Source organism: Strix aluco, chromosome 3 (assembly GCF_031877795.1).
Source record: "Strix aluco isolate bStrAlu1 chromosome 3, bStrAlu1.hap1, whole genome shotgun sequence".
In the NCBI taxonomy this organism is placed as follows: Eukaryota; Metazoa; Chordata; class Aves; order Strigiformes; family Strigidae; genus Strix; species Strix aluco.
In genome coordinates, this window is record NC_133933.1 from 130,292,584 (window position 1) to 130,316,085 (window position 23,502).

Here is a 23,502-nt window from a genome sequence, read left to right on the forward strand (position 1 = left end):
GATGCTTATTTAGGCTCACAATGGTGTTTTGTAATTATCCGAATCCTTTGTGTAAACAAACTGACCTGTGATTGAGAACTGCTGCCAGAAGAATTTCCTCCTAAAGCAACAGAAAAAGCATTTTTCAGGGTAACTTAAACTAGAGAAAACGTAGGGGAACACACCTGACACAACAGCAGCCAGTCCCACCCTGGCAGAGGCCATGCCGTTCCCAGACATCCCATACCTGTAACTCAATGCCGTGTCCTCTCCCACCCTGTGAACCATGCAATATCCCACCCCAAGCTCTAGTTCTCCTCCCAGGTGCTGGAAAACTGAAGGAAGTCTGGAAACCTTCTCCTTCAAGCGTGGACATCAGCTGCAAAGCTCTTCCAGCTGCCTCCAGGGGCCAGGAGCTTTCCACAGGGCTCAGAGACATGAGATGTCCCTCCATGCAGAGCCATGCATCTTAAAAATAGGCTGAATATATTACTGATCAAAACATATTATAAATATTAAACTCTCCGTGCTGCCTGCTGACACATTCAACTTGGCTGAACCAGCATAGCGTAGCGGGGGAGCCTTCATTTGCAGGTCCATGCTCCACAATGCCACAGCTCAGCTGCGGGATGGCAGGACCCCAGCCTAACTCCAAGCTATTAACAGCTCTCCCAGAGCTGATTTCTGATTTTCTCCTATTTGTGGCATTCATCAGGCTTTAGAAGAAAGGAGAGAGCAGGAGAACCCTGTTCGCTAATGAGCTCCTTCCCTCTGTAATCTCCTCTCTGCTTTTTTCTCTCCTGTCCCAGCAGAGAATCCAGAAAAGCTAAATCTAAGAGGCCCTATGAGCATTTGAAGTGAGAAAAGATGATGCTTCTTGCCATTAAACATGACTCCATTAGCGGGAGAAGTGCTGCACACAGAAGATGAGGACCTGGTCCAAATGCATCTCCCCATCCTGTTGGGATTACACCACTTTTCCCTTCTGTGTCAGTACAGATCATTCACAAAGTCACAGAAGAGCACTAATTTCAGATGAATGAGGCTATGTAAGCTCATTACCATCGGCAGTGGCAAACACCATCTTTCCTCTTTCTTCATAGCTGACACGACTGACTTTGGCGTTCCTTCTTCCACGAGCACAATGCTGTTCATGGACATGCCCGTGGCTGGACACAGCTCCTGCTCATGTTTTGACCCAGCACCAGCACTAGAACAAACTGCTTCATGTTAACAACACATCATGTATTTTCCAGAATTTATATGCACATTGCAAACGTCCCCCAGACATGCTATGACTTGCCATACATGATTTCTGGTCATGGCTCAGAATCAAAGCAACCAGCATTTTGCAAGATCAAACCTAAGGAACATTATGCTTCTGCTCAAAAAAATGAAAATATAAGTAAGGCTAATTCTAACTCAGCTTGTGTCACAAACATCTCTTTTCCTAGATACAGAAGGAAGAATAAATTAGAGTCTCTTCTGCTTCAGGACCCAGCACTGGTGATTGAATTCTGACAGCCAAACTCAACATATGGCCACAGAGGATGGAAGAGGCAGAAAGAGAAGAGATTTTGATTTCCAGATGACCTGAAGCAGAGCTTAAAAACTTGTAGCTACAAGGGGGCTTCTTTGAATTCAGCTGATCTGGGACTATGGGTGACAATCACCAGGAAACCCCATGATGCCTTTTTAGCATGATTTCAAACTCCAACATGATGAAGCTTCCTGGGCATAATGAATCCCGCTGGATCAGTGGAGCGGGGAGAGCTGCTCATCCACCTGCTCTTAACCCATCATGAGCCCAAAGCAAACCCAAAGCACTTGGCATGTTGCCCCAAACAATTGTGCCCACCCCTGTGCAGAGCATGTACAGTCATGTTGCCATTCCTGCTGGACCAGCAGAAAAGGAGATGCCAGACCATAACTTGATGACTCTACGTTTTATTCTAGTTTAGAAATGATTTTCCCATTTTCCATATTTTCAGTGTTTCTCCCATTGCCACCTTGCAATTTCTCTTTTTTGTTTCACAGCCTCCCCTGACACACTTCTCTTGGAGGACGTGTCCAACTTGCAAGCCATGCCATGGGCCTGCTCCTGAAACACCTCCTGGGGATGGAAATCCCAGTCAGGAAGCTGAAATACCAAAGAAGATTTTAACTGCATAAGTAGGGTGAGATTTTTGAGCTTGTTGTCTGAATGTTACCATTTTATACCATTCTTTAAAATGAAGAAATGTCCTGGCCACTGAGTAGGGGAGTCTGGTTTGCATTCAAACCCTCAAGCCTGAACTTGCAGGAGCCCAGTGACAAGTCACCCCTATCACATCCACGCCACAGCACCTCTGTAACACCTGGATAGGGACAGATCGGAACAAAACCAGCTTTGGCTGCATCTGCTAACAGGGAGGAAATTATTATTTTTTCCTCTTTTGCATCATGTTCAAAAGCCTGGAGCAAAGGATCATTTGCCTTGTCACAAAGTGCTCTGCACATGATGCTCCTCTTCAACCAGCTGCTCCCTTGCCATCACCACCCTCAGAAGAAAAGCTCCTAGAAGAGATGAAAAAAAGCTGTGACTTCCAAAGAAAATGTGAGTCTTGCAAGGAAGCTCACAGAACCCTCAGCCATGTCCCGCATCTCGTGGTACTTCTGCCAGTGGAAGGGACATGGAACTGCTGGCAAAAGAACCCAAAACATTAGCAAAAACATTAGTGATAATGTAAACTTAAACTAAAAGAGGGTAGATACAGACTAGATATAAGGAAGACATTTTTTACAGTGAGGGTGGTGAGACACTGGCACAGGTTGCCCAGAGAGGTGGTGGATGCCCCATCCCTGGAAACACTCCAGGTCAGGTTGGACGGGGCTTTGGGCAACCTGATCTAGGTGAAGATGTCCCTGTTCATGGCAGGGGGGTTGGACTAGATGGCCTTTAAAGGTCCCTTCCAACCAAACCATTCTATGATTCCATGATTCTATGAATGTACTCGTTAAAATATGGAAAATAAAAACCTTTCCATGAGCTAGTGACCATGGTCCTGCCTCAGGGTAAGAAAGGTGTTTCCGTCTCCCTGCCCCATGCAGGCCCAGTGTCAGCACTGCTATACCCCCACAGATGAGGCTGTGGTCACAGCTGGATTCAGCCCTGGCTTACTCCTCCTTTAAGTCCCTTTTACACTTCTGGTATGGAGTAAAACTTCCTGACCATAGCTGGTGTCAGGAGGAAGCATTTTAAATCACCTGGAATGGAAACAGCACAGCTAGAACAAATACCTCTTTTTTAAAACCAAATCATTTCAAGGTCAGGAGGTGATGAAAGACTCACCACCACCAAGTAACACCATAATCAGGAGCCTGAGATTCTTAAAAATCCACTTGTTTATATGGGTGACCACCAAACGCTAGTCTCATGGAGGAGCCCAAAATGTACCACCTATCTCCAGTGAGGCTTACGTGGCACACAGTTAAATTTCTGCTCCTACTTGCTATGATCCATGGTGGAGGCATAAATATCTTCATGGATTTGCATCTGGGCTGGGCAGTGAGCACAGTGTGGTTGCAGCCTGGGAGAGCAGCCCCAGCAAATTCATCTTCCCCTATGTGCCCAATGCCTTCAGGGCAAGTAAAGCATGAGGATAAAGTTAAACACATGCTGCCCTGAAGAAGGGGGGATTTCATGTTTGCTAAAGGACTTTCTGGAATATGAGGGTGACGCTGAAAAATGAGTCAAAAATTGTATGTTTTGAAGACTATAAGGGATATACAGCTTGTGCTGAGCCTCGGTGCCGAGAGGAGGGTGATCACCACGTACAGCAGATCAGACCAAGGGCTTGCTGGAGGAAGTTGGCACCATTGCTGGGAGAAAACATGGGACACAGTGCTATAAAAGCTGGCTAGAGGCTTGCAAGGTGTTTCTGCATTAACAGGAGAGCACAGTTAATAATAGAAGCAAGTGATGGTATTTAAAGTTTGGCTGTAAATCAGTTAAATAAAACCACCGGTTTTGTTGGGTTTGTCCGTGAGGGGTGTAACGCGAAATCGCGCTCACCAGACAAATGGTGGAGGAATAAACCTGTTAGAAAGAATTAATGTACTTCACACCAAGGCTGCGCATTTCAGAGCTCCTTCTTGCACTGCAAGAATTGATTACCAGAGAAGTAAGCATTACCAATCATGTAAATCTCAGATTAGACTGTTCGATCCAGCTGAATTATGTCTGCATAACCCCCTTTAAGCGCTCTGAAAAAAATTATAGCTCTGGGATAGATCCTGCCATTAATTTTAAGATGCTTTAAGGAATCTGTGCATTACAACTCCTTCTGATTAGCCTTGGCTATGCAAGATTTGTCTGATCAATTGGAGACAGTTGTATATAGATTTTCAGATTTATTTCTACGTTGAAAGCAAGCCTCATATGAAGCAAATCACTATGCTGAAAAGGTGACTCTTGAATAATATCACGTGCTCTGTCTTGCGGAGGCTACGTGCCAGGGTCCCCCCCCCCCTCCCTCTCCGTTCGGCAGCAGAAGCTTTTCGTCTGCTGGGCTCAGCACTTTCGTGCTGGCGCAGCGGTCGAGGGAGGGGAGGGACCATTTCTGCTTCATGCAGTGGCATCTCGCCCCAGAAAAAAAGCAGCGCCCACGTCCCAGGGTGATAAGGTTAAGGGGGTGAGTAGGGCAGCAAAGCACACAGGGTGATTAGGGGTTTTCCAAACCCTATCGAATTGCGGGTCCGTCAAGAATGGTGAAATATTCACGTGCGATCTGTTTTTTCTCCTCCAGTTAACTGAGCCAAGATGACATTGAAGTAGGAAGTGGAATAAATATATGCAAGAAGTCTTTTCACAAAGTTATTTAATTCACCAGAAGGGACACTTAAACATACAACAGCACCTTATTTACATTGAACTACTCTTTATTCATCCTGTAAACATCAGAAGCAATTTCTAATAAATTACAATCCAGGGAGCAGCAAATCAACAATATCACCTGAGTTGCTTAAATGAATTCATTACAAAATTTATTGCCTTTTTCCCTGTGACTTTTTTCAGATTGCATTTGAAAGCATTATTCTTCTGAGTTTTCTTTTCAGGATATATATGTGTAAAAATATCTCCAAACAAGAGATTATATTTTAAACTTTATTGCCCTTGACCTCAGATCCTTTTGAGTCTATTGTGTTACAGCCTTTTTGGTATCACCATGACTGGTGACATCTAACAACAAACAGCCCAAACAGCAGGCACCAGCTAATTCAAATTGAGATCACAGATTCAGTCACGTAAGAATTTGAAAAAGAAATCCTTAAAATTTCTATAACCTCTGGGCTTCTCTTTACCAGAAAGGATGTTCTCCGTGAAGTAATAGGAAAATATAATATTGTTTGCCAGTTTAATTGGATGTGCTCCTGCCCTATTATGAAAGAGATTGTCTCTTGCTGACCATGTATAAAACACAGGACAAGAGCTGATGCTGGTTGCTCGAAGTGAAAAAAATACCCAGCAGTGATTTGAGATGGTGTGACGGCAATCGGGACATTTTCTCAGCCTCCATTTCAAATGCAGAAAGGGACTTTGAAAAGAGGTTATTTGGGGTGGATGTCATAGAATCACAGAATCATTCAGGTTAGAAAAGACCTTTAAGATCATCGAGTCCAACCATTAACCTCACACTGCCAAGTCCACCACTAAACCATGTCCCTAAGCACCACATCTACACGTCTGTTAAATACCTCCAGGGATGGTGACTCAACCACTTCCCTGGGCAGCCTGTTCCAACGCTTGACAACGCTTTTGGTGAAGAAATTTTTCCTAATATCCAATCTAAACCTCCCCTGGTGCAACTCGAGGCCATTTCCTCTAGTCCTGTCACTTGTTAACTTGGGAGAAGAGACCGACCCCCACGTCACTCCAAGCTCCTTTCAGGGAGTTGTAGAGAGCGATAAGGTCTCCCCAGAGCCTCCTTTTCTCGAGGCTAAACACGCCCAGTTCCCTCAGCTGCTCCTCATAAGACTTGTGCTCTAGACCCTTCACCAGCTTTGTTGCTCTTCTTTGGACATGGTGCAGCACCTCAATGTCTTTCTTGTAGTGAGGGGCCCACGACTGAGCACAATATTCAAGGTGCAGCCTTACCAGGACCAAGTACAGGGGGACAATTACTTCCTTTTCTTGCTGGCCACACTATTTCTGACACAAGCCAAGAGGCTATTGACCTTCTTGGCCACCTGGGCACACTGCCGGCTCATATTCACCTGGTTGTTGACCAACAACCCCAGGTCCTTTTCTGCCTGGCAGCTTTCCAGCCACTCTGCCCCAAGCCTGTAGCATTGCATGGGGTTGTTGTGACCCAAGTGCAGGACCCGGAACTGACCCTTGTTGTCAGTTTTGTGGAGGACGGCTCCATCATGCCCAAATCTCTGCCTTATTGAAAATTAGATCCAAGGCAACCCCAATAACACAACTCCTGATGTTTGAAGTTAGCAGTCATGGTCCCTTGCATCCTGCTGCTGCTGGCAGCACAAAAATCCATCACAGAGAGGGACATGGATTTCAGGGGTATGATGGAGAGCAAAGCAAGAGGCCCTGGGGGGTTGTTCTTGATCACCCTTCACAGACCTGACCACTATTTATTACAAAACCAGGAGCTGGAAGAGCGGAAAAGGGAATCTGGGCAGAGATGATGAAGAAGCGGGTTCATCCGTGGCAGAAAAGCCTTGTCCCAGCGGTCCCGCAAAGCTCTTGTAGGCTATGAATCGCTGGGTGGAGTGGTTCGAGTAGCTGCAGTCTGCCCTGCTTTCTCTCCCTTCATTTACGGAAAGCCACGAGAAATATTTCATCCTCTTTGTTGAGACAGTTTCCTTGCACTCAGGAAGGCAGAACAAGTGCATTTATGCTCTCACTCCAGGACTTGCTGATGGCCGTGAGAGGCAGCCGGGGACTAGGACTGGGCTTGTTACAGCTTCAGAAATTCAGCAGTGAAGTGCTTTTGCTTTGGGTGAGAATGAGGAGAGCTCTCATCAAACAACAACATGCTGGCTGACCTCAACTCCCCTCCGGAGCAGCCGTGGCTACAGAAGAAGGCTTTCTGCCATGGTGAGGTTGTCTCCCGTTACTTCCCAGGGTCAGATATCCCTTCAGAGGTGTGGAGCTGGAGGTGGGTGAAGTCCAGGGAGACCCTGGACATGGGGGGAAGGTAGAAAGAGCTGCTAACTCGCCTTGTGGTACCTTGGGTGTTGCAAGGACCTGGCTTCAGTGACCACCTTGGTCTGCCCTTCCAGCAGAGTGTAAGCAGCTGAAACAGAGTAAAGCATCAAGGTGAGCGGACCCAAAAAATCTGGGCCACTCTGTTTCTCATCTCTCATTCACCCTGGCCACCACCAGAGCAGATATGCAGACTCTTTGCAATAAATTGTAGAATTTATCTATATATTTACTAATAAATAAATTTGTGATGGACCCTCTTTCTTGGTCATGAGGCCGTGTCTTTGGGGTGGGGTAGCTGTGACCACAGGCTGCATGTGCAGTCTCAGCCTTGGTGTCCCCAAATTGCTGCTGGCTTTAGAGACACCTTGGAACAGGTCTTGTCACTGGGCAACAAAATAGCTGAAGTTTGGAGAGGTGAATTCCACCCCACTGTGAGCACAGAGACCTGAGGGATGCATAGGCCTTGCTCTTCCCCTCTATCAAAGAGCTGAAGCACATTTTATTGGTTTTTTTTAAGAAATGAAGTCATGCAGAAGGGTCTAACTAGCAATTTCTTTGCTCTCTGGTGTAGGGTCCCAGTAGGGTCCTTCTTGGTTTCTTCACCCATAAAATTCCAGCTTTAGTCTCAAAAAGGGGAAAACCCCTGCACTTTGGTGCATCTCTGCAGCCAGCCATCCCTTGAGACAAGAAGGAAGACTTTTCCTTGGATATAATTATTTCTTTGGCCAGAACTCCCACGGTAACCTGGTGGTCTCCTCATCTCTCCGGTCCCTGCACCAGTTGCGCATGTTGGCATGTCTCCTGAATTTTGGAAAAAGTGCCATTTGTTCCACCAATCTATAATATTTGCTATGAATTGATGCATTTCGTTAATGAACTAGGTAGGATTGCTGGCGGTTTGATTAAGGAGAAGACCAGAGAAGGCAAGGTCAAAGAGAGGGCTCAGACCACAAAGACTTGGCTCAATTCTCGGTGGATTCCCTGGGCCACCCTCATTAAGGTGCTTCTCCTCCCCACACCTCAATTCTGCATATACAAAATAGAGCGAATACTCTGTACTTTACTCAGCGTGTGAGTCTTAATAAACATTTTGAAGAAGCCCTGGGAAGTCCTAGGCTGGGGAGTGGTTTTTGCCGTATCTGAGCCGGCATCCTTCCAGGCCTGGACCGGCAGCGGCAGCTGGCTGCCGTCCAACCTCCCTCCTCTCCCCGCGCTCCGGGTTTGTTAACATCCCAATCAATAACACCGCGACGTAAAATTCAGCTTCAACTTTTCTCCATGGGTTCAGCTGCAGCGCAGGGTGGTTTTTTTCCCCCAGCTCACACCCTAAATCCTATTTTTCCAGCTCCTTTGAGCCCCGCTGGGAAGTATTAAGGTAGTCTTATTATTCCCTGTTGTTGCAGGGAATGGGGCGAATGCTAACAAGGGAGATGAGCACCCTGTCCTCTCCTGTAAATCAGTTCACCTTTTCATATGCCACCTCTCCCACCACCGTGAGCTTTTAGAAATAACAAATAGCGGGTTCTTCTGCCTCTCTTTGGGAGGATGACCTTTAGGGTTTGCAACACAGCTCTAATGGATAGAGAAATTTATTTTCCAGGGGAAAAATGAAAAGGAAAGGAAAGCTGTGATTCTCACATGATCACGTAGTGTTAGGAATTGGACTTTTAGGGAAAAAAACAGGCCGTTGAGGAACTTGACAAATTTAAGAACTGGCAAGCGCCCGCCGCTGGACCGTGAATTTGTCGGGAGAGAGTTGGTTCTCGCTGTGCGCTGGCGCAGGAGCCAGCGGGATGAGGGATGCGGTTTAAGGCGGGCTCGTGCAAATATTATCCTATTAATAATCAATAACTGCTAGCAGGGCGAGATGATTCAGGCCAGATTGGTATATAATTGCTATTATTGTTATTCCGGTTTAAAACCAGTTCCTCTTCGCTACTGCCACAAGTGATCTGAAGCAATGTATTTTTAATTTGTTCTCAGGCACGGCACAATCCATCACACGGCGTTACACTGGCTGGAACCAAATGTCAGCACCGAGCGGTGAAACATTTTTGTTATTTAAGTTACTGTATGCTAAGTTTATGTTGATTGCTCTGAGTATCATCTCCGAAAGTTAACTAGCGTTAAAGTGTTGATAATGTCCCACTTTCGCAATCATATTTGCATAGTGCACAACAGAGTTTAACAGAAAAAAATTAGCTTAAGTGCTGTTTTTCATCAGCCCTGTCAGTCTCATACTGTTTGCTTCATCTCGGTACACGGGGCATTTGGTGACAAATGGTTATGACATTTTTCATCTAAGCATTACGTCACTATATAATCGTTGTCTTCTGCCTCATGGCTGCATCCTCGCCACGCGGCGAAAGAGGGAGAGGGGAGGGGATGCAAACGGGGGCAGAAGAGAAAGAATTGGCATTTTTAAATTTTTTATTATTTATTATTTTTATTCTCTCACCAAAAAAAAAAAAAAATCTTTTCAACCTCTCTCCCTTCCCCCTGCTCGAGACAGCATCGCCAGAAATATTCCCGTGGGCAAATGGAAAGCATCCTGTTCCCATTGAAGTCAGCGGCAAATCGCTCGATATACAGGACCCGTATACAAATAGGGGCAACCTCTCTTTGTTCGATGTATGGCGCGGCAGAGCGAGGACCACGGTTACCAGAGGCCTTCTCCTCCCTCCCAACATCAATGCAACCTGGGTGAAGTCTCCCCCCGGCTCTGATTTACCCCCGGCTAAATGATGGAGAATCTGGCTTTAGATTTTTACTGCAGCAATATTTTTTAAACATAATTGAAACATTGCCTCGACATTATCAGCTCAGGAATAAAATCAGTTCAGAAATAAAGCAGGAATAAGAGATCTCCACAGCAATTTTGGTTTGGTTTTGTGTTTCCCCCCCACCCCCCCCCAGTTACTTTTCATCGTGGTTTTCTAACTGAATTTAGGAGAGCAATTTATTCCTAACCTGGATCAGTCAGAAGTTCTAACCTGCATTTTGCAGGGTATTACGGTGGCAATTTCTCATTTCAGGCTCCAGCTTCTGTTGTGCATGACGAGCTTTGCACTTCTATGGGTAAATACAGTGATAATAAAGCTTAGCGTTAATATGGAGTGTGTTTTTAGCCTGAACACCCCCTCCATACGTTAAGTAATTCATCCTTATTGCCATTAGGAATTCAGATGCTATTTTATGGAGGGGGAAGGGAGGGATGTGTGCAGAGCGCAGTTTATATTTTGCACAATTTTTTTTTTTCTATGCAAGTTGCTGATTTACTCTAAGAAACCTCCTGGAGAAAGGTTTGAAGGAAGCTTTATGGGGAAAAAAAAAGGGATTTTGAATATCGTTCGGGCTTCTCCCTGCTAACGTGCAGCTCTTACTGCCTGCCTTGCTGTCTGGGTGTGCAGTGCAGTATAGGATACGTTCGCCTTTGCATTAATAATAGTCCAATAAAACCAGACAATATTCTTGCTTAACTGCATTGAGTTATGTAGATCCTAATTCTAGCACATAAGCAATGAAAGAAAAGCAGATATTTTGTCCTCACAAAAACAAATTCTGTGATACAAATGCAAGCCGACATATGGTAAAAATTGCCTGCAGCCCTGCTGATTTACAGAACTGTTTTCACTCACAGATAATTCATTAAAAATCATTTCATACTGGCTGTATATACATAAAAAATATTTACTTGTGTAAATATCAGTCATGAAGGTATTGGGGTTTTTTTTCTTTCCTTCCCTTCTTTTTTTTTTTTTTTTTTTTTTGACAGCTGATGGAGGGGGGGAAAAAAATCCAAAGATATATGATCAGCATAGGAGAAAGCAAAGGTATGCCTGGTATTCATCCTGCGATATAGGTCAGGACTGGGGGGTGGCTAGGACAGCTTTTAAATCCGCTACCTGAACCATCTGCTGTTCAATGCCAGTTGAATCTGCGTATGGGAAACACACACTAGGCAGACATTTATATTGTGGCATACGGCACAAAAGGGACTAGGAAAGTGCTTTTACCTGATTCAGGGCTCTCATGCTGACCTATAGAACAATAGGAGCCAAGATAATGTATACGCCAGGAGATGTCACCGTAAAACTGAAGCTGCAGGATTTCAAGGCCGTTGCTGCTGTATCAGAGCAGCCTGGAAAATAAAAAGCAAATTCCAGCAAGGCGAGGGCGAGTTTTCGGGTTTTCATCTGCTTTGCAAATACTCATAAAATGACCGAGGCACAAAATACGAAGGGGACAAATGCCGTGATGGGGTCTGTGGCTTCCAAACACGAACAGCCCAGGTATATTTGAGACAAGTGATGAAATCTCACTACTACCCCCCACATTTTATTCTCTAAAATATATGTTATGTTACTCAAAATGCTTAACAAGGCTCCAGCCCAGCACTACATCTTTCCTTTTTTCTCTGTGCTTACTCTGATATAATTTGCTTAAATATGATGCATTATTTTAAAGCTTCGGCTTGGAGACCTTTGGATTATTTTTTTCCCCCTGGAGGAAAATTCATAAATAAATCAGAGATTACAAGAGATTTGGGGTGGGTTTTTTTTTCCTCAACAGCCAGGTGATGAAATAATATTATTGAAACTATGTGAGGGAATAAGTGCTTGGAATAGGGATCTAGTCCGTCATCTTTCATCCTCCACAAAACCCAGTAGTAAACAAAGCAATAATATTTGGGGGCTTAGAGAGGGCTGCTCTGGGGGGAGGTGGGGGGTTAATTAAAATGAAAACGGCTACGTGAGGAAGGAGGGGGACCGCCGGGCTTGCATCCCACGCCTGAGCCCGTCACGGCGTCGAGGGGAGAAAGTTTGGGCCCATTTCCTATGGAAATGGGTGCGATGTCGCACGCTGCAGAGCAGGAGCCGCTACCTCGATGGGAAATTTTCATATTAAGCTGAACCTGAAAGGGAGGGTGAAATAAACTCTCACTTCACCATCGGAGTGTCTACATCAAGAAAGCTTCTCCTGCTCTATTTATACGCTGTATAAATCAGTCTCCAGACTGTTACCATAGATAACAGAGTTTTTCTTCTGCTGTTGTCTCTAACAGCTTCTTTTTCCCCCCACTATATTTTGTGCGATTTCTACCTATCACCTCGGTGAGTAATTCGCCTGGTTTAAAGCAAATTACAACTTGGGAGCAAGCCGGGTTTTTCAGAGAGAGATTTTTCATTCCCCCCTTGCTGAATTTTGCTCCTGATTCTCTACATAGCCCCAAGAAATCCTGCAGAAAGGGGAGCTATAGGTGACTGCATCTGATCCCGATACATATTTAACCTTCTTGCAGTCTCCAGGAATTAACTATTTAGGAGGTGAGCAGCCAACGCAGACGTCGCACCAGAATAACACGGTCAGGCTGGTTCGCAGCGATGCCGATGCTTTCCACAGAAACCATCGTTAATTCTCAGTACAGAGCTTCTGCTGGAGACACTGCCATGGGCTGGCATTTTTATTTAAAATAAATAACTAAATAAACGTGGCAGGTCCCTATTTCGGGGGTCAGCGGATGCAGAGTTTCCCCTCCCAGGGATGGGGAGTTAATGGGATTTGTTGCTCCTGGTTGGGGGGCAAAGGGGATTAATCCTTTCCTTCATGTATATCCCCGCTAAGCTGTTTTAGGTCGTGTTTAGAGTTAAAGTTTTTCGGTACGGGCTCTGTCCGTCCATCTCAGCAGTGCTGGGCACGGGGCTGAACCCAGTGAGATGCTGCCGGATCCGGCTCTGGCATCTTCATTCCCTCACAGTTCCCAGCACTCAGAAATTCAGGTGAGCCCCAGAATAAAAAAATAAAAAATAAAAATAAAAAACCAAGGAGGTTTAAATTTCACCAAAGCGGTGAAAAGGCTTGTAAAGGCTTTGAGAAACCTGCCGTCGTCGCTCGGGGAAAGCTCCCAGTGAGGCCCAGAGCCTATTGTTTGCTGCAATGTGATTTATCGTGGAGCGGGTAGGGCAGAAAAGGGACTTTTCCCCCCCGCCCCCCCGGCCGGGTGCTCAGCACCCACCCGCAGGGACCCATTCCCCCAGAGTCACCTCTGCCATCAGCTCCAGCAGTCGTTAAGCTGATTGTGGGGATGTAGCTTTGGGGTTTGGGGTTGTTTTCTTAAGCCCATCATCTTTTAGAAGCCATCCTGCAAAGCGTTAAATAGCCTCACCTGACCTCCTCCAGCAAAGCAAAGCTCTGCATCCTTATTTAGGGGCATACATCACCTCTACAGTTTTTTGTCCGGTGCTGGAGGTGGAGCAGAGAAGTGAAATGTCGTGGAATAAAAAAAAAAAAAGCAACTCTGAATCCATCCGAATTTGTCTTGAAACCCTCTTCCCATCCCAGCCTGCCTGAGTGCACATCCAGGCGATCCCGGCCGGGGCGCGCAGGAGGGCCGGACACATATGCCGTGCCATATGGAGCTGCGCGATTCTGGTCAATCGGATCTTTAGGAGTTTTATCGTTTAATTTCTTAATGTGCTAATAGCACAGAGGGAGGGGATGGATCATCGGTTAAGTCCAAGGATTTATGTTTTTAAGGGAGCGTAATGTATTTTCAAGTGGGTTGGAGTGGGCTTTAAATACCCCTGGTAAACGTGATGGGGAGCGGGCAGGAGCATGAACTAGAAAAGACCCTAAAAGACCCCTCTGAGCATTAATCCAGCACAGGTTTATAATGCGGCATCCAGCCCCCGTGTGAGCGGGCTGGAATTCAGGCTGAAAATCCCCGTGTCCATTCTGCAAAGACATTTTGCCCAGCACTGAGGGCTGTGGGCGATGCAAGCCCTGGTCTGGGTTTGCACCTTCAGCTGCCCCCACGGTTTTCAGCAGTGGGTCCCTCTCCGCAGCTTGGCTCTGTTGGCATCTCACGTCCATTCGAAGCCAGGAAGGATGGGCAGCAAAATGTCCCCGATGCCCCTGATCCTCAGTTTCCCCACTTGCGTAAAGGGGAAATTGCTCTGACTTCCTTCAAATTGCCACTTGGAATGGGTGCTCGTGCAGATTCCCAAAGCGCTTTGCGAGCCTCCAGAGGAAGCTCTTACGGAGAGATAAAGCACTGTTACTTATTAAAAAAAATATAGAGAAGTAATTCTGGAGCGGTACTGAAATTACAACTTTTCATCTCCAACCAAGTTACCTCCCATGAAACACATCTATTTATTTTTAAGTAAAATAGCTCATCTCTCTATAAATCTCCGAGACATAGAACCAAGGAGGAGATAAATAACGTGACGCCGCGACCCCATCGGCGGCGCAGGCTGCGGGCGCGGTCCCCATCGGGCAGCTGCCTGCCAGGCAGGGGCTGATGCTCGCCCGGCCCGTGGCTCCAGCTGCGGTTTGAAGCGTGGTGGTCTCAGAGGGATGCTCTGGCTGTTGGCTTCTGTCAGAGAGACCTTTAAAATCTGTGCTATACCATTGCTTATTTGAATTGCAAACGGTCTAAAGGAGGTATATGAGAAGTTGCTCATTCAGGAGAAATAGGGTTGGCTTTTTTTTTTTAAGCAAATAATACTGTGTCGTGGTTTTAGGAGGGGGGTGACATTATAAAGCGCAGGCGGGGAGATTTTTGTGCCTGGGCTGGTGACTCTCCCGAACAATTTTCGACGTCTAATTTCCAGTATTTCCTTGAAAACTCCTCCGATTTGGTGCATTAGATGAAATGTCATTAACGTAATGGAAACGAAATGGTACTACTGTTAAACAGCACTAAGAAGAAAGGGCCGCAGCTCTCAGCCGGCTCGGCACGAAGATTTCGAGCACATTGGGGAGGGCCCAATGCGCACAGGGCTCTTGTGCTTATTCAGAGAGGATGCTTCTGCCTGTCTCTGAACACACACACACACACACACACGGTCTGTGCTCGGGGTACGAACCGGGTGCTTGTGCTTCCATGCGTTTTTTTTCTCAGCAACTTCTAGGCCTCAATTGAGGGGGGGGGGGGAAAAAAAAAAGTATGTATTTGTCTTCATGCAATGGGAAGGAATATACGTGCGATGCAGCGCGATACGTAGCTGAAATGATCTCAAAGGCACGGTAGCTGCAGCTTCTGCAAAGAGATCCCAGGAGCGGGCACATGCCCTTGACACGAAATCAGCCGGCGAGTAATAAAGGATTTCCTGCCTTCAGAGCCTGCTTCAGCCAGGGGTTTAGCCTGGGTTACTCTGCGCAGCGCCCTGACAAGGTTGCAGGGTCTAACAGGGTGCTCAGTAAGGAGCGGTGATGCTGGGGATGTATAGATATCCCTGGGTGTAGATGTATAGATAGCCCCAGCGTGTGTTTCCTATCACCGGGATACATCCCGACCTGACCATAAACAAAAAACCACCCTCTTCTCCTTGAAATTCACCTTGAACACAGTGAGACGGGGTGGGTTTGTTGGGGTTTTTTTTTTGGGGGGGGGTTATTATTCATTCCCCCCCCACCCCTCCCCGGCGTTTTCCCTGACAATTGTCAGCAGAGAGGCTGCAAAAAAAGCTGAGGAGCCACTGCAGGCTGAGCGCAGCCCTGGGAGCTGTCAGCCCCACGCCACTGCAGTGATGTCAGCCGCAAAACACAGCCACTTCCCCCCCCCCAGCCCCTCGCACACCCGCACACACACAAGTCGCAAGAAGAAGAATTCATAATTACAGTAGCGTAGCCATGAAACCAGCAGTGGGGGGGCGGGGGGGGGGGGAAGTAAAGCCTCATCCAAACCCAGTCCTTTATTATTTTAATTTTTTTTTTTTTTCTTGCAAAGCTGCACCCAGCTCTGCAGCATCCTTTCTCCGCAGCGGGGCTGGGGGAGACCGGCGAGAAAGGGGGGGGGGGGGAAGGTCAGGGCAAGGGGTTTCCCCCCTCCCCAACCGGGTGGAGGGTGCGGGGGGCGGCGGGGGGGAGCTGGGCAGGGCTGGAGGCTCTCTCCCCGCGGGTCGCTCCTTGTTTTAAAAGGCAGCATTTCTGCGGACAACACCCGGAGCATCTCTGCGGGAGAGGGGCTGGGGGCGAGGGCTGCAGCCGCCTTGTTTTCGGCGCACGGAGTCAGCAGCTGTGATTTTTTTTTTTTTTTTTTTTTTTTGGCTGAATAATCCTTTACGGGGAGGGGGTGTGCGGGGAAAGGGGGGGGGGGGGGGAGGCTGGGGGAGGAGGGAGGGAAAGTGGATCAACATCACCGAAGGAGGACAGCGAGCAAGATTAGGGCTGGCTAATGATAAATGAGAAGGCGCCGCTGACAGCTCCTCTCTCCGCGCAGCGCCCGCCCGGCTGCTCCGCGCTGCGCGCTCCCTCCGCACCCCTCCAGCCGCCCGCTCTGCTCCCCGATTTTATCTCCCCTTTTCTTTTTCTTTTATATATATTTATATATATATATAATTTTCACCTCTCCTCCGCATAGCGCGGAGGGGGGCGGGGGGGTCGCTTTCCCCCCAAGCATCTTCCGCGGGATTACGCGCCTGGCCGCGCTGCTGCACCGGCTGCCGGACGGAGGGACCACCGCGGGGCTGCGCAGGGGGTATTTCCTTCGCTCCTTTTATTGGGGGGGGGAGGGAGGGGGTTTGGGGTTGGGGTCGGGCCGGCGAAGAGGGGGGGGGGACAGACACGACCCCCCTCAGCACCCCACGGCGGGGGGGGGGATGCACTGGGGGCTGCGCCCTTTCTTCCCCCCTTGGAGGGCTGGGGCGGCGGGGTGGGGGGGTGAAGCCAGGGCGGTTTATCCGTGGGCTCTGCCCGTCCCCCCCCTCCATCGTACCCGGGTGACCTTTCAAATCAAAGCCCGGCTCGTACCTACCAAGGTGCATTGGCCAGCGAGGGCTGAGGGAAGGGGGGGGGGGTGATGGGGAGGGGGGGGGGTGATGCACCCGGGCTCTCCCCCTCCCTCTGCCTTTCCCCCTCCCTCCCTCCCTCCCTCGCTGCTCCCTCCCTCTCTCTCTCTCTGCTGCATTTTGCATGAGCTATCTAGGTCATTAGCATTTTAGCGTATGCAAGACTTGACAAAGCTGATGAGAAGCCAGATGGGCCCCTCTCCTCTTTTTTTTGCACCACTTGGGATCTGAGCGAAAGGATTGACTGCAGCAGGCGAACGGGGGAAGGTTTATTACGCTCCTCCAGACCCCCCCTTTATAGCAGCGCGGCGGGGCTCGGGGAAGGCGGCAGAGAGCGGGCAGCGGCGGGCAGAGACGGAGGGCAGGTAACGGGGCACGCCGCCCCCCTGCCCGGGCAGCACCCCACAGCCTTCGATTTATTTTATTTTAGACATTTTTGGGGGTTTTGGTATTTTCTTTTTTCCGACGGGGAGGGGGGGGTAGGTTGGATTTTATTCCCCCCCCCCCCTCCCCTCCGCCCATCGGGAAGGGCGCGCCGAGCCCTCCGCGGGGCGCGGAGAACAAAGGCTGGGCTCCGCGGGGGCGGTGGGCAGCGCGGCCCCTCTCCCACCTCCCCTCCTTCCCCTCCCCCTCCTTTTATTTTTTTTAATAATAATTTTCCCCTCTTATTATATATATTTTTTTTCCTCCCGAGGAAAGGCCCCTCTCTCCGTGTTCACAGCGGACCTTGATTTAAATGTCCATACAATTAAGGCACGCGGTGAATGCCAAGAACGAGGCTGACCAGCATCGAGGCCGGAGGCGGCTCCGCGGCTCTCCGCACCCGCGGAACCCCCCCCCCACCCCCCCCAAGCCCGGCCGCGGGGCGCGCAGGCAGCGCTGCGCACCGGCGCAAGTGGCACCCGCAGCGCGGAGAAGGGGGGGGGGGGGGGGAGAGGAGAGGGATGGGAGGGGGGGGACGACACACACGGCATATTTTGGGGGGGTCCCCTTGAAAAAAAATGGGGGGGCTCCCTGCGCGCATAGGCGCATAGGCACCCGGGGAATGAAATGTGGAGCTGTCACTCGGGGCTGACCCGCGGGTGGGCCCCGGGGGGGCCGCGGCTGCTGCCCCCGGGGCTGCTCCGGTGCCGCCGCTTTGTGCTTTGCCTTTTCTCTCTCTTTTTCTCCTCAAAGCGATGGTTCTTTCCCCTGCTAAAAGCAAGGGCAGGTCTTGGGGTCACCGGGGCTCACGCTGTTCCCCCGGCAGGGGCGGGGGGGGGGGGGGGGAGGCTGGGGCAAAGCCGCTTTTATTCTTTATTTTTTAAAGCTTTATTATTATTATTTATTTTTTCCCGGTGGCTGTTTGTGTGTCTTTCCCCTCCACTCCCCCTCTCTTTTAATCCTTATAATTTAAATCAAAAGTGCCGGGGAGAAGAAGGGGGGGGGGGGGGGAGCGCTGTGTCTGCAGGGCGAGGCCGGGCGTAAATCTCTTGGAGGGATAAACATGTCATTTGTTCCCTTTGTATGGTAATGCTGTTCCCCCCCCCCAGCTGCCCCCCCGCCCCCCCGGCAGCTGCCCCGGCCATACATCCTCCCTACAAAAGATCCCAATTACCCATCGGCTGCCTCATTATACCCCTAACACAGCCCCTGCGAGAGGCGTGTGGGTGCGAGGAGCCGAGAGGAGGGGGGAAAGGGGGGAGGGAGGGGGGGGGAAACAGCACCTAAATTATTCAGAAAATAAAATAAAATTCAAGAAACTGGAAGCCCGAGGCAGCGGGAGGGGAGGGTGACGGGGGGACGCTGCGACCCCGCGGCCTAACGCAGAGCGGGTGCCCCCGCAGAGCCGCCCGCAGCGCAGGGGCTGCTCCGCCACCACCCCGCTGTCGGATTTTCCCCTTCCTTTTTCACGCTTTTATTTTTATTTAATTTTTTTTTTTCTCCACCTTTTTAGCCAGAGAGGTGCCGGGCAGCCCATCGCCACCCTCCTGCCCCACTCCCCACTGGGGCCTTTCACCCCCTGCCCTTCTCCCATCCCTTCTCCCTTCCCTTCTCTTTACAGCTGGAGGCCAACCTGCCCCACATCCCTCCATCCCCACTGCCGGCCCAGTGCTCCCAGCAGGTGCTTCGCACTGGGCAAGGAAAGGCCTTACTGGAGGGGACAGTCCCCCACCCCGTGGGGTGGCTGCAGAGCTGCCCCTGGGCTGGGGGGGGCCCTTTGATGATGGCGTGGGGGGGCCCATCTCTTTTTGCAGCTCTACATGCAGACTCTCACCTATGGGACGGTGCCTGCGGGAGCATTGACAGCAGCTCGGGGTCCCTGGGACACCTCTTTGCACCCCCCCTTCCCCGGGGTGCTGCAGGTATTTCGGGGTACCCCTCCTCCCCCCCCCCCCTCCGGGCTTGCATCCCGGCTGGTGCGGATGCCGCAAGGAGCCCGTGTCGGGTCGTGCCGTGCCAATAAAGCTCTTTCGCTGCGGGCTCCCGCATCCTCTCCTTTGTTCGCGGAGGTTTCTCGCCCGTCTCTTTATGGCGGCGGAAGCAAGACACCCCCCCTTCCCCCCCGAAGGACCCGCACTCAGCACCAGGTGGGGGATGAATATTAAAATCCACCCCAAAATAAAAAACCTCGACCTTTCAATTTGGCAGCCCACGGTCGCCTGCTTAACCCTGGGTGGGCGCCTCTGCATCCTGGACCTCCAAGAGAGTCTGAACTGCCAGAGGGCTGATGTTTAATGAATAAAAGGGGCAAAAAGAAAGAGATTTGGGGTTCCTTCTATTTGGGATCGCCTCCATCCCCACAGGCAGATCCCTGCCCCGCCGCACTACGCGCCGAGCATCCCTCTGCAGTGCCGCCGGCCCCAGCAGCACACGGCCCTCACCCGGAGAGCTAGTGAAACAGCTTTTCCACTAACGAGCTGCGGCACGGGAGAGAGAAACAAGATCTAAATAACCCCAAATAAATAAACAACCCGTTTATTTGCTTGCAAAATGACTGGGATGAAGAGACGCCATCACCTCGCACCCCAAGGCGAGAGGCCTGGTACTCTGCCGGGGCCCGGCTGCCTCCCTCGGGCTCAGCTCAGGGGCATGGAGAGGAGGAGGCAGGAGGCTCTTATTAATAATAATCACAAGAAATATTGCTATGCCCTGAATAAATCAGGCAGGGGTTTCTCAAAGACCTTTGCCCCCTTGAGATGAGCTGCAGCTCAGCCCCTCCTCTTCTGGGTGGACACTTTGGGTAGGGAAATGGCACAGGGGGGTGGACAGATGCGTTTGATTTTTTCGCTGAGGGATGGAGGAGGAGGTGGCACAATTTTATTCCAAGCACGTCAGCTCTCCCCCCCTCTTCCCTGTCCCCTCCTTCCTCCCTCCACCCGCAGTCCGATGTAAACATAACGGCTAGAAACCTGCCAGGCTCCATCCCCAGTTGGATTATAGGGGGGGAATTAAGCAGCTTGTGAGAATGTTTGATTAACACAGAGATGCCCCCAAATAACCTTCAGGAGTCTGGCCCCAAGGTCGTGCGCTGGAAGGGGCTGGCGAGGCTGGGGAGAGGGACCCTCGGGTACCCACGATGTGGGGAGAGGAAAGGGATGGATGGAGCAGAGAAGCGGGGTGCACAGATCCTTCCATCTGCGATTTTATGCCATTTTTATTTCTCCCCGCCCACACCCACCCCCTGACCGATTCGCTCGCGACTGCAGCACTGGTTTGGCTCGAGATGCTCTGGCGGGGAGGCAGAAAGGAAGATGTGGGAAATTCCTCTATTTCCCTCATTTCCCAGCTCTCCGCCGAGTCCCAGCCTCATGAAGGATGATGGTCTCCATGCGGAAAGGTCTTTTCCTCCACATCCCCACAGCATCCAGCTCCTTTTTTCAGTTTATTTTTACGCCGCGTGTCTCCTTGAACTGCAAACCAACATATCTCCTAGCAGCAGCAGTCAAAGTGGGTGTTTTATTGGGAAATCTAATCAGGATTCGAGGGGAAAATCCTTCCTTAATGTCCTGGCTAAGCAACGAGCTCAATTAAATTGCTTAGACTCTAAAAAGGACTGAGAGTCCCATATTTTTTTTTGTCTCCGCTCTTCCTGGACAGCACCATCATCTCCGCACACCACTCCACCGTCTTCAAAGCCCAAACAAGCCTCAATGACACAGGACTCACATGTTATTCCCTGACCCCCCTCCTTCCCTGCCTCCCCCCAGCAACAGAGTCACAAATCATCTCAAACACTCTAAATTTAGACCAGCAGCGAGACCACAAACAGGGATTTCGGTGACATCACTGCTGGAAATTCAGGGGTCAAATAGGGAAGCTGAACATGGTGCCCCGAGGAGCGGAGATGGTGCTTTAATGATGCTCCTGCACACCGGGGCCATCTCATTTCTCCTATTAAGACATCTTGAAGCAGCCCCTCAAAATATATTTTCCGCATCACCCAAAATGCCCAGATTCAGACCGGTAATTAGATTCATTCCAATCAGGAGCTGCTCTTAAAGACGGTGGGGACCCAACAGACCAGCATTGCCGAGGTGCTCGGTGTGACCGGGTTTGCCTCAAGCCTGCAGGCGATGGGAAACCAAACGAGCAAAGCCGATGAGCTTTGCCCGGTGCAGAGCCTGGGAGGAGAGGTGACTCGCATTTCCCCGGAGCTGGAAGGTGGGTCCAGCCTTTGCTACGTGGCTGGTGATGATGGAGGATACGCCGTTACCATGGCATTTGCACAGTTGTGCCTGCATACGGTCCCAAGTCATGCTGTGGCCATGGGGTGGTGGTGCTACTATGGTATCCCAGTACCTATAGCACTTTCTGCACGCTTTGCTCTGCAGCCAAGGGTCAGAGCTGAAAAACACGGCACATAGCAGAAAGGGAGCCAGGGCTGAGTCCCAAGGTGGGAATGGGGCTGCTCTGAAGCGAGAGGTCCCGTAAACCAGGGGATAAATAAAGAAGAGGGATTCCCATGGCTCCACTTGCGCTGCAGTTGGAGGGGCAGATCCTGACCTCCTCAACAAGATCGGATGGGTTGGAGGGCAAGAGTTTGGTGAGAGGAGCTCGAGAGGTGCAGAGCATTCAGAAACAAGCTGGACCCTCATCCAAAGGTTTAGCAGAGACATGATACCCCATGAAATCACAGTTCTTTAATCACTACCAATATCAGGAAAGATCTGAATGGTAACACCCACTCCTCATGTGAAGCTATACATCGTGATACATAAACACACCTATGCTGGCCCCAAAAACCCTGAACCCTAAAATGTCCATCATATCGTTCAGTGGAAACATCCTGATTTTAGGACATGAGTCTATCCCAGCCTGAAAAGCCACATTTGCAGGAGCCTGGACCCTTCCTGCCCTGCAGCAAGGACATGGTGTTTTCAAGTGAGAAGCTGAAATTGAGTCTCTCTTAGGGTGTTCTGAGACTATTTCAGACAAAGTACAGGGTAGCGAGAGGATAAAATGCCCCAGTCATTGGTCACTGGAGGTGACCAGCAGCACAGCCTCTCCCCATACCCAAGGCACACTCTCATCAGCCTGCCTGAAGGATTTATCCCCCTCTTGGTGTCTCTCTCCTGAAGGCATTTAGGGAGCTGGGGACAGGCTGGAGGCTCAGTGGAGGACACTCCTCCTATCTCTTGTGGTATTTTAGGCAGGGTCTGGTCCTCAGTCGGTGTTTTCTAAGTGTCACAACCTCTCTTCATCATCCTTTAGATTAGGGATGTAGAAGGGTTGCAGAGGTGGGATTCACCCTACCAAATCTCAGCTGCCCAAAGGCCTCCCATGCCTGAGAATCACATTGTGTGGATGTCCATTCCTAATGGACTGCTATCCCTCATCTCTGAGACAAACCACCCTCTGGAGATGCCCGTCCCTCTGCCCACCCAGGAAACAGTCCAGCAGGCCAGTGCAGACTATCCACATACCTTTCAGATGGGTGAAATGAAGAGAGATGTTCCCCAGCCCCAGTCTAACAATATGAAAACAGTTTGGGCAAGTGATAGAAGCCAAGGGGCCCAGTTCTGCCAACGATCATAGAATCATAGAATCATTTCTTCACGGGAGAGGTGCTCCAGCTCTCTGATCATCTTTGTAGCCTCCTCTGGATCCACCTGAGCAGGTCCATGTTCTTCTTATGTTGGGGGCCCCAGGGCTGGACACAGCACTGCAGGGGGGGGGGCACAAAAGCAGAGTAGAGGGTGAGAATCCCCTCCCTCGACCTGCTGGCCACACTTCTCTTGATGCAGCCCAGGACACAGTTGGCTTTCTGGGCTGTGAGTGCACATGGCTGTCTCATGTCCAGCTTTTCACCCACCAGTGCCCCAAGTCCTTCTCGGCAGGGCTGCTCTCAATCCATTCATCCCCCAGCCTGTATTGACACCAGGAGTTGACCTGACCCAGGTGGATGACCTTGCACTTGGCCTTGTTGATCCTCGTGAGGTTCACATGGGCCCACTTCTCGAGCTTGTCCAGCTCCCTCTGGATGGCATCCCGTCCCTCAGGTGTGTCAAGTGCACTACTCATCTTGGTGTCATCAGCAAA

At 49.9% G+C, this 23,502-nt stretch overlaps 1 long non-coding RNA gene across 1 annotated transcript; it reads left to right on the top strand.

The window, feature by feature from the left end:
- The first annotated feature begins 16,293 nt into the window (after nucleotides 1–16,293).
- LOC141921498 (uncharacterized) lies at nucleotides 16,294–19,442 on the top strand. Its single transcript, XR_012622702.1, has 2 exons — nucleotides 16,294–16,670; nucleotides 19,218–19,442. It is a non-coding gene; the product is annotated as an uncharacterized LOC141921498 (long non-coding RNA).
- The last annotated feature ends 4,060 nt before the right edge of the window (nucleotides 19,443–23,502 follow it).